This window comes from Lemur catta, chromosome 15, assembly GCF_020740605.2.
Source record: "Lemur catta isolate mLemCat1 chromosome 15, mLemCat1.pri, whole genome shotgun sequence".
Lineage (NCBI taxonomy): Eukaryota > Metazoa > Chordata > Mammalia > Primates > Lemuridae > Lemur > Lemur catta.
Genome location: NC_059142.1, coordinates 54,968,948 through 54,987,751, shown reverse-complemented (window position 1 = coordinate 54,987,751; position 18,804 = coordinate 54,968,948). Strand labels below are relative to the sequence as shown.

Below are 18,804 nucleotides of genomic sequence, written 5' to 3'. Positions count from 1 at the left end.
TGCATGTGAGTGTATGTGTGTGTGCATGTGAGTGTATGTGTGTGAGTGTGTGCATGTGAGTGTATGTGTGTGTGCATGTGAGTGTATGTGTGTGTATGTGAGTGTATGTGTGTGTGCATGTGAGTGTATGTGTGTGTGCATGTGAGTGTATGTGTGTGTATGTGAGTGTATGTGTGTGTGCATGTGAGTGTATGTCTGTGAGTGTGTGCATGTGAGTGTATGTCTCTCTGTGTATGTGCATGTGAGTGTATGTCTGTGTATGTGAGTGTGTGTGTGCATGTGAGTGTATGTGAGTGCATGTGAGTGTATGTCTGTGTGTGCATGTGAGTGTATGTCTCTCTGTGTATGTGCATGTGAGTGTATGTCTGTGTGTGTATGTGAGTGTATGTGTGTGTGCATGTGAGTGTATGTGAGTGCATGTGAGTGTATGTGAGTGCATGTGAGTGTATGTCTGTGAGTGTATGTCTCTGTGTGTATGTGCATGTGAGTGTATGTGTGTGACTGTGAGTGTACATTTGCATGTGCCTGTGTGTGCATGTGAGTGTATGTCTGTGTGTGTGTGAGTGTATGTGAGTGTAGATTTCTGTGTGCCTGTGTGTGCGTGTGAGTGTACTTTGTGACCGTGTGACTGTGCGTCACTGTGAGCGTGCTGGGTCCACCTTGGCCACCAATATCTAGGCAGCTGCGTGCGATTCCCGCAGCGTGAGCCAGGCGCAGGTCGGGCGCAGGTCGGGCGCAGGGGGCAGGGGGCAGGGAGCAGCGCACAGGTGGGGCGGGCGCGGTGCTGTTTCCAGCCTTGTTTCCTTGGGAGACCCGTCCGGAAGATTGTCTCAGCCACACGAATGTTGTCTCAGCTGCTGCTTCCATCTCTGAGCACGGTCGTGGACCAGGAAAGGGGAAGTTCTTTCTGCAGAAGAACCCCCCATGTGCACAGGGACCTAGGGAGGACAGACGGGTCCAGGCATGACAAGGAGTAGTGTGGACGGGGACTTTGTCCCCTCTTGATCTTGTTAGCAGGGAATGAAAGCAAGTCACGTGGGTGCTGAGAATCTCCTTTAAGAATGTCAGGAGTTTGTGCACCTTCCCCATTGTTTGTCTTTGACTCAAGGTAATTCCTGTTCCCTAAACGCACACGACGCCATGCCCCGGGTGTCCCGACCGCAGGAGGCAGGAGAAATCCCTGCGCAGTGAACTGTGGACTTTCAGGGCATGCTGCTTCCCACGTGAGCCAGGGTGGCTCTGCCCCTGTCCGTTTGCACATGCCTGAGCTGCTGCAGGGACCAGGGCCCCCTCTCGGGCTGCTGTCTGGCCCACCCATGGCACCCACTGGCTGTGCCTTGAGTTGCCTGTCCCTGAGTAGGAGTGCATGGTGGGGCCACTTTCTCCTCTGCACAATCCCATGGTGGGCTGCTGGAGGAGTATCTGTGAGTTATTGGCTCTGAGTAGATCTCACCTGTGCAACCTGAGCCCTAAAGCCAGGGAGGAGGTTTCCCTCCTCTTGTGCGTCTTTCTCTTGTTTGTCTCCCTGCAGCCCGGGGCTCACAAATGTTTGTCACTAAATGCTGGTTGACAAATGCATGGATCTGGCCAAGGGGATTAGCGTTTGAACAAGGATCAGGGCAACTGAGGAGGGGGAGGAGGAGGAGAGGAAGCGGAAGAGGAAGAGGAGGAGGGGGGGAGGAAGGATGGGAGGGTATCTGAGTCAGGGTTCCTCCAGGAACCAGCTCTGGTGTATCTTTCATAGGATGCAGCCTGCGGGCAGCACGTGTGGGCAGAACTGGGCAGAGGGGGGCGTTAGCCTGCGACACAGCCACAATATAGGGCTCGCAGACCTGGGGGGGCTCTGGGGCTGCCCCACATTGAGGCACAAGGGCATGACCTTTGTGGACTGTGCTCAGGGACCTGGGAGAGGTGGCGTTCCCCTCTCTGAGCACCGTGCCCGGGGAGGGCCTCAGCTGGGAGCTGCCAACCATCCCAGCGGCCGGGGCAGGAGCCCCCTGAAGGGATCTGGGTGGCCCCCACGGGGTCCCCCAGGAAGGAGAGGGCCGTCCCCCTGGACTGTGGCCCGGTCCTGGGGTGTGTGTGCAGACAGCAGCCCTCCAGTCCCCTGACGTCGCTCTGCCGCGCCGGGGCCCTGTGCCGAGCAGGTGGGGGGCGGGTGGTGAAGCGGCCACAGCGACCGCGCGGTGGAGGCGTCCGTAAAGCGTCGCGGGTCGGGTCGGGGGGCTCCGCTGCAGCCAGCCGGAGCCGGGACGTGGTGCTCTGTCCGTGACGTTTCGACTTCTCAGGCTCTGGGGAGGCCGACTTTGGCAGACTGAGATGTGGCGCCAGCACAACATACCATAAAATCACAGCTCACTTTCCGAGCGGGCCGCCGGAGCCCACCCCTTCCTCTAGGGTTAAATAAATACTTTAAGGAAAAAGAAAACGCGTAAGCCACAGGCTGCGGGTGTTATCAGGGAGTCGACGGCTGTTCCTTGCGCAGGAAGCGCCCGCTCTGCGATGCTTGACCCGCCCGCGAGAAGGGCCTGGTGTCACCTGGACAGGGGCAACCTGGTTGCAGGGCTGCTCCCGACCCGCTGTCCGGTCAGTTTTGCTGGTGACAGCGCTGCTCCCTTTTCGTTGGCCTGCCTCAGTGGGCCCTGCTCTTGCAGCTCGGTGCTTTCAGCCCAGGGCTCCTGGCTGGGCCTGGCTCCGTTTAGAGCCTGCAGACAGCCCTGCCGTCCCCTCTGGCCGTCACAGGTGGGCAGGAGTGTCCCCATGAGCTGCCGTCTTGTCACGCTGGTCCTGATCAGAGCCGCGCAGTCGCAGAACTTCTGCAGCGTCCTCCCAGCGCTCACGGCCTCCCTGGTGCCAGAGGTGGTGCCCGGGGAGGGCCGCTGTCTCCATGGTAACAGGCACCCCAGAGGCGTGGCTGCTGCGCTCTTGGCGAGCCCCCTGCCCTCCCCGGGGCGGGCACGGCAGATGGGGTAAAACTCTCCCACCTGCGTTGTCGGTGGGGAAGATATATTCCTTCAGGTTGATTTCCGTGGAAGGTGTTATCAAATGTGCTGGTGATTCACGGATGGGAAATATATTCTGTGAAAACATTTTTCACCCGCTGCCGGGCCGGCTGCGGCGGGCGCGTGGTCTCCTCCAGGGCTGCTCCACCCATCTGTGCGCGTGCGGAACGACAGGGCCGCTGCTAGAGCACGTTGGAATTAAGCGTGAATTAAATGTACCATTAAAATAAAGCGTCATCACGGCGTTTAATGAGCTTTATTCTTTAACAGTTTCGTTTTGCTATCTTTGATGCCCAGGCAGCTTCCTATTCTATTTTCTCTTAGTGGATTTTCATTTAGGAGTTTGTTATGTGACTTAACATCAAAGGGGACACTATTTTCCCCCTAGTGACAGCCCTCCCTCCCCATTCTGCCGGAGTGAAAATCTTGTTCACGTGAGAATGAAACGGGAACCAGCAAAGTGATTTTTTAAAGGAATTAAAAAGGGCAAGGAGCCAAGATTCCCCCAGAAATACCATGTGATAGGCACACGCAGAGACCAGTGTTCGAGGGGGAACCTCCTTGGGAAAACCTCTCAGCAAACACCAGGAGGCAAACCCCCGCCCCACCCCAGACCTGCTTAACGAGACCAAGACTGATGGAATCTTGTCTGTTTTATTTTATTTTTCATGGTCTGCTTGCCACTCCCTGTTCCCTGCAGATCTCCCCCGACCTTCCCTTCTGGCTCTGCGAGAGCCCCGAGTCCCTGGGCCGGGGGTGTCTGGCCTCTCCCTGTGGGGACAGCCCTGGCCACGGATCAGGCTGCATGGCCAGGCCGTGCAGACATTGCAGGGCTTTGCCGAGTCTTCTCTCTGGGGCTGCTGTGACGGACAGGTGAGCTATAATACATCCTCTAGGTCCCCACACCCACATGGGCTCACATCGGTGGGAACTGTGATTTTTCTACCAGAAAGCAAGCAATGGGCTATCCAAGGTGCTCACCCCTGGCTCCCCCTCACCCACCTGCAAACTGTCCTCATCCCTCAACCCCGGATTCCTGTGTCTCATCCATCTCTGCCCAGTGTCTGTGCAGTCAACACACTTGTTAACTGCCCACTGACGGCCTGAACACACCCACAACCAGGCACCTGTCGGACACGTAGCTGGCCCAGGTGAGCGGTGCCATCTCCAGCTGCAGGGAGCATCGCCCTGTCCTTGCAGGGCCAACGCGTCCCCTCGCCTCTCAACCAGGGCTGTCTTTCCATCAGCCCATGTCATCCGGGAAACACCGGCCAGGCATGCGCCTTCCCCAGACTGGGAACCCCGCAGGGGACTGTCCTGAAACAGCATGGCGGGAACAGCAGGAACTGGACACTTGGGATTTACTTCTCCTGTCAGCCAATAGGTGCCACCTGCTCATTTTGTGCCAGGCCACGCTCTGGGCAGGGGGTGGAACAGAGGAAGGCCGCCCCCCCCACCCCACGGAGCCCACGTTCTGGGCAGGGGGCTACTTAAATGAGTAAACCAATGATCCCAGAGTGGTATCTGTGGACTGGGTGGCTGGTGGCTGCTCCCTGGGGGGTGGGTGTTCTGAGGACGTGACACCTGAGCCTGGAGGAGGAGGAACCACACGATGACAGGCAGACGCGGAGGGAACAGCCAGGGCAAAGCCTCTGAGCTTGGCGGAGTGGCTGGAGCGGGATGCGCAGGGGGCGCAGGGGGGGCCCCTGGAGAGTTCCAAGCGGGGCAGTGGCTGTCCCCACGGACCTTTCTCAGGCAGACCCAGGTGCTGGGTGGGGGTCGGCTGTCAGGGCTAACGTGCCGTCTTCCCAGCACAGGGACTCTGAGCATGTTCCAGAGCCCCCCGGCGTGCCTGCTCGTGGCCTGGGTACTGGCATCAGGCAGAGGAGCCGCTGGGGCAGTGGTGGGCGCGCTGCGACGGGGCCCCTGGGGAAGCTGGGACAGCACAGCAAGGGGAGAGTCAGAGTCCGGGGTCCCGAGTGGATTCGAGGTGCCCTGGGGCTCCTGGGAAGAGCCGAGTACTACGTGCAGGTCGAGGCAGCCAGGCAGAAGGGCCTGCAAGTCTGGGGTGGGTGTCGAGGGTGGGGAACAATGTTTCAGAACCACCAGCACTCGGGGGGCAGTCAAAGCCGTGGCCTGGACAAGGCACCTCGGCCCCCGTGTCCAGAGGGAGCAGCCCAAGGGCTTCCTGAACCTTGCAGGGGTCCCTTTCCTGTGCCGGGCGCTGTGAGCAGAGTCCCCACTCATGGCACATTTGTCCTTCCGTGAGTCCTGGACTCTTCTGCACGTTGAGCCTCAGTGTCACCCAACGGCCACATCCCTCCTTGCACGTCAGCCTCGCTGCAGCTGCAGAACCCTGGGCCACACCCGGGGCAGGACCCGGCTCCACCTGCCTCTGCCCTCTCCGCAGCCCAGCCCCGGCCTGGGAGAGCTGTGCTTGTGCGAGTGTCACTCCCCTGAATTTTTACTTACACGTAATCCTCAATTTTCTGGGAGTGGAGATGGTCCTTTGGCTCCTGAGATGTTCCTGGTGTTACCCGCTCTGACCCCAGAGGGGCCCTAGGCTGCAGACGGGAGAGCACCGCCATTTGAGGGCACAGAGGGGCCCTCGCTTCCGGGTGGTCTCAGAGCGTCTGGGAACCAGCTCTAGGTCAGAGCCAGGCATTGGGGTTCTCGGATGTTCCCACCTTAGCCAAAGCCTCCCGACATGAGGGGGGCTCAGAGGCCCCTCTCCCGTGGCTTCAGCAGCAAACCCCAGCTCTGGTGGCCTCAGGAGCGCCTCAGAGTCCCCTTCCCACTGCCTCTAAATGTCCTGTGCAGCTCAGAGCCGGCTGGCACGAGGGGCTGGGAACCGGCTCAGGCACCCCCAGGCGGCTCCTATTTCTGGGAGTGCCAGGTCTTCAAGCCCTGCAGAGAGGCCTCTGGGCACCTCACACGTAGGGCAGAAAGGCTCCCCATCCCCACATTCATCAGCCTGGCACCGTCCCGAAGCCTGGCTCCCAGCCCAGCGCAGGTGGCTGCCCACACCCGCCCCCTCCCGTCCCCTGGTCCCCCGGGGTGGCCGTCCTCTCCCCGTACCGGGAAGCTGGGGCCCTGAGTGCTCCAAAAGATGCTGTGCTCGCTCCTCCCTGCCATCCTACCCAGCTGCTGGGCCGCGGATCTCAGCCAAGCCCCGGAGGGCCTCGATTCTGGCTTGACAGAAACTTGGGGAGGGAGGTGCGTGTTCCCGAAGGCGAGAGAGCGTCTGAGCACCTAGAAAGCTCTCCGGGTGCTCACCGTGGGCAGAAAGACCCGGGTGTGCCGGGCCGCAAACCGCGTTGGCCAGTGCTTGGCTGGGGCCCTTGGAGGGCTGGCGTGCGACCGGGTGACAGCAGTGTCTCTCGGAGGGGTGATCCGTTCCCAGCGCAGTTGTGCTCTGATGTCTGAGTACATACGCGGTAGGCAGGGAGCGCTCGTCCAAGGCAGCTGTATTATTTACGGAGAGACTCGGAGAATCTCGGAGGAGAGCTGACACCACTTGCATATTAAAATGGAAATGGCAATTAACTACCAAAATAAGACATTTTTATAACGTTTTATTGAAGTTTTAATGAACAAATAAAGAAACAGAGAAATCTGCCTGTGCCTTGTGAGCCATATAAAAATGACTAAATCAAGATGAAATGACAAGAACCAGCAACACCTCCACTTCCTCTGCTTCCCAAATAAATAAATACGTGCAGGCAGTTACACCCAAGTGTGTGCACGCACACACGTGCACACACATGTGAATGCACTCACGTACACGCACCCCCGGCCTGAACCCAAAGACCAAGAAATGAATGAAGGCGTGAAATGCTATGAAGTCATAATGGGAGAGGGAGGAAGGGGAGGAGGAGGAGGAGCCCGTGGGCGGGTGTGGCCTTCAGAGGAGCCCTGGGTGGCGTGGGCATGGTGGCCAGCTGGGCACTGCCGAGCTGAGGCACAGAAAGCCACGTGGGCTGGGGGCAGGACTGGTGGCCGAGGAGGCTGGCAAGGTGCTGGGCATCCTCACGGCTCCAGGAACCCAGGGGCACCGGGAGGGGTCCCCTAACACTGTGGAGATGTTGGATCCCCACACAGGGCAGGCGGTGGGGGAGCAAGCCAGTGTCAGCTGCGTAGTGCTACCGGTGGGCAGGCAGGTTGGTTAGCATCGCGGTAACCCTGTCACAGTGACCCTGTCGGCAGGTGGGTCGGGGCACAGCCCCACAAAACGCCTCTAGCTGCGGAGGAGGATGAGGACAGGTGGGGGGCAGGTACGCGCGGACAGGGTGGGCTGGGGAAAGGCTGCCGTCTGCCGTGTGGCATCTCAGGGAGGGGACTGGCGAGCGGGTCTGGGGAACAGCCTGACACCATCTAGCCAAGGGAAGGGACAGTGTCAGTCACCCCCTTCCAACCTTAGGCCCAATGCGGGTCATTTCTGCCTTGTGAGGGGCTTGGCCTGTTGACTCATTTCCCTTCCTTGCCTGAGACGTGAACTTGAGAACTGCAGCCGAAGCCGACGTTCTCCCTGAGCCGGGCACGGCGCTCGGCAGAGACATTCCGGATCGGCCGCCGCTCCCAATAATTACTCACAATACACAATACACAAATTGGTTTACAATCACACCTCAATTTTATCACAACTAATTTAAAACTCATATTGCCGCTCCCCTCCCCCCACCATAATTTAATCTGTTTCTTTAAAAAAGAAAATTCAAGGAATTTGATCCAAAGCAATTTTTCTCAATTAAAATTTGTGATTACATTTCTGAGCTTCCATGACAGAGTTCTGAGTGGGGCTGTGATATAATTTAACTTCTCCTAAATTGCTGACACCAATAACCCTATAAATTAACAGATGGTTGAGGGAAATCTCCTGGCTTCTTCCTTGCTATTTTTTAATGGTTTGATTTTGTAATAGGGGTTTTGAGTCCAAGCCAGGAATCCCTCAGCTGGCGGTGCTGAGAGCTGATCCCATTTTGTCGTCTCTGGAGCTGGCTGCCTGGACTTTAGTGCAATGAGGACATAGACTCAAGAAAACCGTTCACGTCCCTGCCGGGGGACGGCACCTCTGCAGGAGCTGGTGGGTGGGGGCCCCCACTGGGAGGGGCTGGTGAGCAGCTGGGGAGGGCGCCTGCGGGTGGCCAGGTTGTACCTACCGGCTGGCCAGCCCATCTCCTGGCATCCTTGCTCACTGCCGACCCTCGTTTTGCCTTTGTTGGTTGCTTTGAATATCAATGAATTCTGAAGGCTGCTCTGTGCACCCCTTGGAAACCTCCAGTATCCTTAAGTGTTTGTTTCTTTAGCTCAGCCTGTGCTTGAAAGTTTTCATTAGTTAAGGTGCATCGAGATCAAAAAGGCAGACAAACGGTAAAACACCCACTCACAAGGGCTGTGGACACCAATGTGAAAAAAATAAAGAAATAGAAACGGCCCAAAGCACCAGGTGGAGGAATCGGTCAAACCTGGCACAGCCACCGAGGGCCCCTGCAGAGCCGGCCCCGCTAGATCCGAGTTTCAGATAAACAAAGGGTGGTGTTCAGTGTAAGGACATCCCTGCCGTACTCGGGCATGAGTATCCCACTCACACCCACAAGCCTGCACACATGCAGCCTGCTTGCGTTTCTGTTTCAGAAAGGGTGTGCAGGACCTGCAGCCAAGCACCCGGGGGGGACGTGTTTGTCATCAGCATCCGGGAAGTCTCTGGGGCAGAGACAGGGCGGGGCCAGAGCAGGGATGCCCTGTGGGGGCACCCCCGCTCCTAAGATGTCACTGCCAAGTCTCCATTGTGACTGCTCAGGTGGACACTTTGGAAAATAGCTTCCAAGCCAGAGGCAAGCAGCCGAGGGTCCCAGCTGGGAGCCTCAGCCAGAGGAGCTGGCTGGGGACTGAGGGAGCTGCCCTGAGAGGGGCCGGCGGGGCTGCCCTCTGAGCACCTTTTAACTGGGACGTGAGCACTAACTTTCCACTATTCCAGGCAAAGTCTTACCTTTGGTCTGTTTTAGAATCTTTATCTCTCTGGTCACGTCTGAAGAAAGAAATTGACGTTTTCCAAATAGTTATTGCTATCGCTAAGTGATGTCCTCTTATGGTGGCATAAGAAAAGTCAAAACTTTCTTGTTTAAGAGTGAAAGGGCATGAGCCCTGCTGCGGGGACCCCTGGCAGGGCCCAGGCGTGGTCTGTGGTGCATCTCCCCACCCCCCTGTGAGTGAGGCTGGGGCCTCCCGGGGTTTCTCAGACAGGTGCGCTCAGACCGCAGGTAGGATGAGCCACGCTCAGGTTCTTGCTGACAGTCAAGGTTGGGAACAGTGGAGTCTAGACTTCAGTTTAGACAGCCCCCAGCTGTCTCCCCAGGTCCACGCTGCAGTTCAGGGGAGGCGGGAAGAGGCTACGCGGTGCTATTTGGAGTTGGGAGCAAGCAGGATGTCCGACTGCGGGAAATCACCTGCATCACGTGTTACATAAGCATCTTCTGCCTCCTGACAAACGCTTAGCAGAGTTGGAATTTTCCTTGCACTTACAAGAAACATAATTTTTAAAAAAAAACAGTTGCTCCACAGACCCGGGGCATATTCAGCTTTTTAGTTTCCATCACGCATGGAGCTCAGGGGTCCAGGAGCAGGTGGCTTCTCAGGCAGCGGGACCTGGAGCGGCTGGAGGGGCTCTGCCCCCACCACCACTGCCCGGAGCACTTGGCTTCCGCTCAAGCACTGGAAACGGGGCGGCGGGGGGTTGCATGCCACGCAGAGAGGAAATGCTTGCCTGGCAAAGCCAACAGGAGTGGTGCCTGGGTGCCTGGAAACAGACAGAACTCAGCCTGCTTTGCAAATAGCGCATCTGCCCGGAGCGTGCCGCGGAGTCGCATGTGCTTGTTCGCAGACTGTTGATGTCCCCCTCGGAAGTTCTACTTTATCATTAGGAAGAGTCGGCTCCAGACCAGGGGCCCCACCAGCACCGTATGCACCCTGTGTTAAACATTTAAGTCGGTCACAGGGTCGTGTTTTGAACCGTGTGGAAATATGTGAAGAAGAGGAGCCCTTCAATCAGGATGCTCCCATGGACTGGCAGCGGCTGGTCTGAGAGGCCCTCGTTGAAGGGGCGGCCATCGGCATCACAGCTGTCACTAATCCTGCAGGGAGGGAGGGAGCAGGCCATTAGGTGACAACAAACCAGTGCAGTTCTCTAATAAATGAGCCAGTTATAGCTTTTAATTTTACTTTAGAAGGATCAAAGATACCTTGCAAAAGTGCAGTGCGTGTTAAACTACTCTCAGTGTCATGGAAGTACGAGTGATCACGATAGTGATTAATGGCGAACATGGCAGGGAAGCCTACGGGGAGGGGAAGGGAGAAGGCTCCTGTGCCTGAGTCTTGTGTGTCTGGCAAGAGGAACCCTCTGATATCAGCTCCGAAAAAAGAAGGAAACAACAAAGAAGAAAGAAAATATAAAAGCTCTAACACAGGCGGGAAGAAGTTAAGGTGTTAACAGTAAGATGTGAACTTCTGGATAACAGAAGTCCTACAAAGAGAGAAAAACATACAGAAGAGGATATGTTTGAAGAAAATGTGGAGATAAAAATCTCTGAGATTAAAAAAAAGGATGAGAGACCCCAGATTGACAAGGTCTTGGAGTGCCAAAGAGAGAAGATAAGGGGGGGAATGAAACCTACACAATTGTAGTGAAATTTAAGAACAACAAAAATAAAGGAATTTCTAAAAGTTTCCAGAGAAAAAGAGAAGATCACACACATAGAACAAGAATCATATGAACTTCAGGATTTTCAGCAGCAGTATCAGATGCAAGAAGACAATGGGTGATATTTTCAAAGTACAGAAGAAAAAGAACTTGGAACATAGAATTTTATGTGCAGCCAAATTGTCATTTAAATGTGAAAGCATAGTAAAATTTCCCATTATACTTTGTCTTATACAGTTCAATAAAGAAAGAAAAAGAAACTAGATATGTAAAGATTGGAAAAAAGGGAAAATTGTATTATTTTCAGATGATATGGTCATTTATATAGAAAATCTCCCAAAATGTAAAGAAACTCTTCTAGAAACTGAAGAGTTTAGGAAGTTGGCTGATATAGGGTAATATGTAAAAGTCAGTTATATTCCATATGCCAACAGCAAAAATTTTGAAAATATCATTAAAGAGAAGATACCATTTATAATAGTATCAGAAAATGTCGAATACCTGGGAATAAATTTAATTTTAAAATGTTTAAGGCTTACACAGGCAAAACATAAAACTTTATTAAGTGCAAGTAGGGGAGCTCTAAAAAATGAATACAAAGACTTTATAGCATTAAAATGTCATTTTCCCCATAGTGATCTGTATTGACTATGGCCGATGCAATTCTGATCAATACCCAAATGGAGCTTGGTAAAATGATTATATAGAAGATTAAGGGACCAAGAATAGCCAGGACCCTTCTGAGGAGAGAAGAATGGAGGAGACACTTTTCCTATCACATATCAAGGCTCATCATGATGTCTTAAGGGTGAACCAACTGACGAATTCCCAGAAACATATCCATGCACTTATGGAACTTTGGGTTATGGTAGAGATAACATTTCAAATCACAGGTGAAAGGAGCTAGAATAAAATGAGCCGGAAAAATATAGCATAGTTATCCATATAGAAAGTTTGACATTGGATCCCTACCTCACACCATATTTTTAAAATGAACTCAGGTGGATGAAGGAGTTAAAATCTCAAAAGTCTCTTAGAGGACAATATAGAGGAGAAGGTCTTAAATAAGAAACAAAAATGAGTATAAAAGGATTGACAAATGTAAGTACATTAAAATTAAGAACAAATTAAAAGCTTTTTAAAAATGGATACATTAAAAGGTTTTTAAAAAGTGAAAACACTTTAAAAAGTGAAAATACCAGTTACAAACTAGAAGGAAATATTAGCAATACACACGGCTGACGAAAGATTAGTATCAAGAACATTTAAAGAGCCCCCGCACATCAAGAAGAGGAATACAAAACATCCCAAAAGAGAAAAAGGCAGAGGACAGGCAGGAATTTCAGGCAGAAGAGAATACACAACCATTAAACAGAAAAAGAGATGTTCAACCTCATTCATGGGCTGGGAAGTGCAAACAAGACCACAGTGAGCATCACTGAACCTCCATGTGATTGGCAAAAATTAAAAATCCTGACAAACCAAAGTGTCAGAAAAGATGAGAATCACTGGGCTTCTTATTTGTCACAGGACAACAAACAAAGTGGTTGAACCTCTTTGCAAGATAGTTTGTCATTATCTCCTAAACTTGAACATTCACATACCCTATGGGGGTCCTACTTCCCATATATACTCAAAAGAAACAGTTTCATCTGTCTAACACCAAAAGATACGTACAAGGATGTTCATAGTTTTACTGTTCATAATTGCAAAAACCTGGAAACACCCTAAAATGCCCATCAACAGGACAGTGAATGATACCACTGGTATCTTCATTCAGTAACATACAGAAATCAGAACAGCTGGATTACAGCAACGTGCAACAATATGGGTGGATCTTAGCTACATAATGGTAAGTTTAAAAAATAGATCAATAAGTTCCAAAAGATTACTTTCAGCATGATATCATTTTTATAAAGTTAAAAACAATGGGAATGTTTAAAAGAGAGATTAGCAGAGTGGATTTTTTAAAAAACAAAATTAATCATGACTCAACCATAATGCAGTCTATAGGAAGATGACTTCAAATAATATAGGCAGGTGGAAAGTAAACAGACAGGAAAAGATGTAAACATTAACTTAAAAAACAAGAGTGGTGATATTATTATCACGTATGGTATTTCAGAATAAAGCAAATTACCATGTATGAAAAGAAACATCACACAATAATAAAAGGGCCGATACAACACGAAGATGTAGCAATCCCACACGTGTGTGCATTGAGCAACAGAGCTTCAAATTACATGAAGTAAAACTTGACAGAACTGAAAGGAGAAATAGACAAATGCACAATTACAGCTGAGAACTTCAATACTCCCTCCCAGCAGTTGATAAAACTACTGGATAGAAAATCATACAAGATATAGAAAAACCAAATGACACCATCAACTAACAGGATCTAACAGAGGTTTATAGAACTCTCAATCCCAAGAACAGAATACAAATTCTTTTCAAATGAGAACATTTACCAAGATAAATCATAGTATGGGCTATAAACAAACCCCAACAAATGTAAGAGCATTGAGCTCATGCAGAGTATGTTCTCTAATCATAATGCAATCAAACTAGAAATCATAACAGAAAGAAAACAGGAAAATCTCTAAACCTTTGGAAATGTTTCAAATGTACTTCTGAATTCACAGATCAAAGAGAAAGTCTCAAAGGAAATTTAAAACTGAAAGAAAATGAAAACACAACTTATCAAAATTCGTGGGATGCAGTTAAAGCAGCATGGAGAGGGAAATTTATAGCATTAGAAAAAAGTCTCAAATCAATCACCAGGCTCCTACCTCAAGAAACTAGAAAAAGAAGAGTAAAATAAACCCAAAGCAAGCAGAAGAAAGGAAATAATAAAGATAGCAAAAATCAATGAAGTTGGAAACAGAAAAACAATGAAACAAAAAGCTGATTCAACAGAGCAATAAAATTGATCAACTTCTAGCAAGACTGACAAAGGTAAAAAGAGAAAAGACACAAATAACTGATATCAGGAATGAAACAGGGGACATCACTACAGACCCTGCAGCCATTAAAAAGATAGTAAGGGAAGTCGTGAGGAACAATCAAGGAATTTTTTAAATGTATTTGCATTTCTACGCAAGGCCCTGACCCCTGGGAGTCTGGAGGAAAAGGCTCACCCCAGCACCCTGGGCACGGAGCCCTGGCTGCGTGTGAGCGCCCAACTCCCAAACCATCTACCCCACCTGCCCGCAACTCTGACGGGGGGTCACGTAACTCTCCAGACCAACTTTCAAACTCTTGCAGATTCGACTTGCCGTTTTTATAAGCGTTTGTCTTTGTCGTGGGCACTGATGAATCAGCACCATCTTCCTGGCACCTCCCATCACCACTTGAAGGGGCCGTCTCTTGGAGGAAGGGGGTCAAATTCCACAGCTGTGCCCAGGGCAGAGGCCCTGTGGGCAGGGAGCCTTCCCGGCAGCTAAGAGTGAAGGCTCCATGTCCAGATCCTCTCCCCTGACTCCTCGCGTAGGTCTGGGCTGTTGCTGACACTCTCTGAGCTCAGCTCCCTTGTCTGCAAGACGGGCTAGTGGTGCCGTCCCGTGGGGTCATATGGGGGTTCACAGTGGCATCCTTTAGTTCCCAGCCTGGCTGAACGTACACACCCGCAATGGCAGCCTCTATGATTAGGTTCCATGTGCGGCAAACCCAAGTGACATTAGAGCCCAGGGAGAATCCGAGGAGGAAAGCAGGTGCCTTTGGTCTGGTGCTGAGCTTGCCCAAGAAGCTGAATCACATTTTCTTTCTCTCATTTTGAAAGAGCCACTGCACTTACGTGGTATTGGTAAGGTGACCGCAGTCTGGGGCTCACTCAGTGAAGAGGTGGCCACGAACTAGGCCTCTTTGCTGAAGGACAAGCCACAGTGAACCACCAGCGACTGGCTGGATTTCCATTGATCAGCATCTTCTTAAACCTTTGATTTCTGGAGAAAAAGAAAGAAAAATCCAATACTCTTAAATCTGAAATATGTCATAGCATTGCTAGGTTTGTTCTCTCTCTCTCTCCCCTCTTTCCCTCTCTCTCTTTCTCTTTCTCTCTTTCTTTTTTCTTTCTTTTATTTACCCAAACTTGAAAGTCCTGTAAAGTAACCTACATTTTCAACGCACTTACAATTCCTAAGACTACCGTGACAACGGCTGCTGTAAAGTGAATCGTGCCACCCTGGTTTCCTTTGTGATAAGTATGGATTTTCTTACTGAGGTTCGCGTGAGGCCACATTTAGCCTGTTTTGTTTTTCATTTGTTGGGACTGTTTTTTTCCTTATTCTCACTAGGACTTTAGCTCCTACACCCCTGTGCCCACTGCCTCTGCCCACGAAGCCCAGTCAACGTCCCCTTGGTTCCTCTAGGCCATTCTTCGGCTCCTTAATCTGTAGGACCACAGCACCTTGCACGTGGGCAGCGAGCGCCCGGGTGGGTCCCCTGGGACGGGGAGGATTTACTGAGGGACAGGATTAGCAGAGCCTCCCTCCGCTAGCCGGGCCCTGTGCTCCGACGCTCTGGGGCCCTCCCCCGCCTCCCGCCTGACATATTACCTTTCTCAGCAAGTGAAGGTCCCAGCGTTTAATCAGAAGAGAAAAGACTTCGACTCTGACCAACATCCGCCAGCTGAAAGGAGAAAAAAAACAACAAATGCCCAACAAAATACAAATAAATTTCTCTAAAAGTGCAGTCGTCGGGAAAAAGAAAAGCGGTTTGTCAGGCTGACATCAGAGGAGTCGCACTCGCCCTGACAAGCCGCAGAGCCTAATGTTTTATTCACCAGGCCTGAAAAATAACTTCCCAACGAGGGCCCCATAAATAAACCAGTGTGATGAATATTACACGAAATAAAAACTGATAAAGCAAGGGCCCTAAACAGGCGCTGCGCAACGAGGTTAGGGAAGCACATGGTTTTCATTGCCTCTAATGCCAGGTGACAGTTTGGCAAAGCCACCCCCGCTCACAGGAGGCGGGGAGGGCACGGGGAGGAGGCTGGCCACCAAGGATACCCTCTTGCCTCAGTTCTGGGGGCCAAAGGCAAAGTTTTCCAAACGAATTCCATTTCTTTCATCTCTTTGCACTTCAGGATGTCACCTGCCTCCACTGATACAGATATTTCCAAATATATTAGGAGCCAAGGGCTGCAAATCGTTTCTCCGTAGCCCTGGCTGGGGGTTTTCGGGGGCGCCTGGTTTATGAGAGCGGACAGGCCCTCTACTCGTCTTCCTGTTACGGTGGTTATGCAAAGAGCCCGGAACTCAACGAGGGATCAAGGAGGAGGCAGCGTCCTGGGGTCTGTTCCCATGGGTGTGCCAAGGGGCAGTGCCTGCTTCTCCAGGCAGAGAAATGGGTCCTTAACACTTTCCAAGGGGGGACAAGGAGCCTCCATGTGCACAGCTAACGTGGCGTGGGGGGCAGCCAGCTGGGGCCAGAGCAAAGCTGCAAGGTCCACGCTCCGCTCCCCTGGCGCCCCCACCCGCCTCTCTGCCCTTATCACCGGACCACAGCAATGGCCTCCCACTAACTCGCAGTGGTTGCACAAGGAGGGCAGGCTTGGCGATAGATTTACTAATGATGGGAAGGCGTGGAGAGGGCCATTAACGCTGCATCATATGAGAAGGGGGAAAAGAAAGCTGCCCAAAAAAGTGTGCTGCCAACATGTGAACTTTGACTTGGATGTTTCTGTGCATGCACACGCGCAAGCACACACACACGAGCACATGCCTACAGTCCTGGGTGCACCACGTGTATGCACACACGCATGTGAATCCGTGCCTGCATTCCTGTGTGCATCACTGTGCACACGCACTGTGCATGTGTGCACGTCTGCATTCCCATGCGAATGTCCATGCACACAAACGTCTGTGCACACACATAACTGCACACAAGCCCACAGACACTCAGAGATGCTTTTAATCCTTTCTTTAAATGCCTTTTTTGGGGCACCAACAGCCGAAACCCGGAGGCTGTAATTACGCCAGTGAGTCCCAAGCCCGCCCTGCAGGTGTGGCTGCGTCTCCACTGCTCACACACAGAGCCGAACTCAATGCTTCCCCGTTCTGAAAGGTTTTCAAACGGGAAGTGGTGGTGTTTGGGGGCATTTTTCCCCATTCGAATATTGCAGTTGTTTATAAATACACCCCTTCCTGGCCCTTCCCAGCGTGCTGACTCTGAGGAATTTGTTTTCATGGTTAGCGACAGAATCCAGATGTTCATTACAGATGTTTTCATCTTTTTCTTTTCCTTACTTTTTTTTTCATCCATCAAACAAAGTCAGGCTGTTGAGCAAAACGGCAAGTGCTGGCGTCTCCAGGTTTCCGAGTGCCAGGCCTGTGTCATGCAGCAGCCGATAATTATATCCTCGGCGAACACGCGGGTGCCTCTAATCACCCCAAATTGTGTCAGTTCAGATGCGTCAGGATGTACAGCAAAGTCGCACTGCCCAGTCCACTGGGGGGGAGGGTGCAACGGGGAACATACTGTAAAAATCTTGGTACCGATGGCAGCTCAGTCTCCCCCCACCCCGGGAGACCCCCGTGCGGGAGGAAACAAACCTAGGGCTTCGTTTCTGGGAGGCGGGGCTTGTGGAAGGCAGGTGCTCGTGGCCTGGCTCCCGGCCCAGGTTCCGATGTCTCAGAAGTTTACCGTCATCAGGTGAAGGAGGCTGAAGGGCGGGGACAGAAAGCGGAGGTTGTAAACAGGACTCCGCTTCCCCTCTGTCCGCTGCCCTGGTTTCTAGTTACTGCCGCACGGCAACCGATGACAGCGCGTAGGTGCCGGAAGGGACCCACATGCGCATTTGATCCTGTCCCCTCATTTTATACAAACAAAAATATGGATCAAAGAGGGGAAGAGACTGGGGTGACGTGTCTAAGGTCACCCATGTGTTAGGGTCTAGGGCGGGGTCCAGAGCCCGACCTCCAGGCCCACACTTGCTGTGTGACCCCAGCTACAGCCTCCCGGGACAGCTCTTCTCAGATGGGTCCCCCAGGCTAGCAGTATCAGAGTCTCCGGAAATTTGTTAACAATGCAGGTCCCCAGACCCCGCCCCCCCAGACCTGCTGGATCAGACTCTCGGAGGACGGGCCCAGCCAGCCATGGTTTAAGGAGCCTTAGGGTGATCCCGGTCAGCTCAAATGCAAGCAGCCATGATAAGGATTTGCATTTCTAACGATTTCTGACGATTCCCCAGATGGTGCCCACGTGGCTGCTGTACCTTTTTTCAGAGGTGGGCTGTGAATACTTCTCACTTGGAGAACCACTGCCCCCCAGATCCATGGTTTCCCCGACTTTCATGTGATTAAGAATCACCTCTGCATTGCTTGTTGAACAGATTTTCTCTCCCCAGAAATTCAGATTCAGTAGGGTCTAGAGGGCAACCCTAGATCTGAATTTTTGTCGAACGGGCCCCTTCCTTCCAACCGGCGATTTCAATGGGCGGGACCAGATGGGAGAGGAAGAGCGGAGAAGGAGCAGTGTGGTCCTGGCTGGCTCTTTATCTGTCTCCAGGGCTAACAGGGAAAGTGACAGTCGTGCAGAGAGGTTCCTCCGAAACGCAAAGCTAACTGCCCTCGTTCTCCTCCTCCCTCGATGGCTATCGAAACACGTGGGGACGTGGGCGGCAATCTGAATTCCACTCCGGGTGGTGCATTCCGACCCCTCGGTGACGCAGTCTGCCGAGAGCCCGCGGAGAGGAGAGGATCTCTTTAACAGACCCCGTGCTCAGCCCACAGCAGTGCGGCGGGGCTCTGGGGGGTGACCTGTGATGGATTCGGACGCAGTTCTGGAAGAGCTGCTTCGTAGGTACAGGTCCCGGTCTCACCACAGTCTCCCTGAAATTCCATGGAAGGAGAGAAATTTCACAGACTACAGTAATAGAAGCGTCACAACGCTCTCCCGGTCTGATAAATGTTCGCTCGCCACAGCACCGAGAGCTGCACAAACCCCCGTCCTATCCCCGTTCCTATCGCTGTAGGTGATAACTGGGTGACCAGGAAGAAATCTCAGTTCCTTCCAGCCCATTAAAAAGTGTCCGGAGAGGGATGTGCCCGCAGACATGTGGACATTTAGCCAGGAGGAAATTTGCCAGTTTCTTTTCTTTCAGTG

The 18,804-nt window shown here is 52.1% G+C and overlaps 1 long non-coding RNA gene across 1 annotated transcript; it reads right to left on the bottom strand.

Annotated features, from left to right (window-relative positions):
* Nucleotides 1–17,061: 17,061 nt before the first annotated feature.
* Nucleotides 17,062–18,301, bottom strand: LOC123650742. The gene is made up of 3 exons (XR_006739473.1): nt 18,010–18,301; nt 17,253–17,362; nt 17,062–17,148 (listed from the first exon to the last, which is right to left on the bottom strand). It is a non-coding gene; the product is annotated as an uncharacterized LOC123650742 (long non-coding RNA).
* Nucleotides 18,302–18,804: the final 503 nt, after the last annotated feature.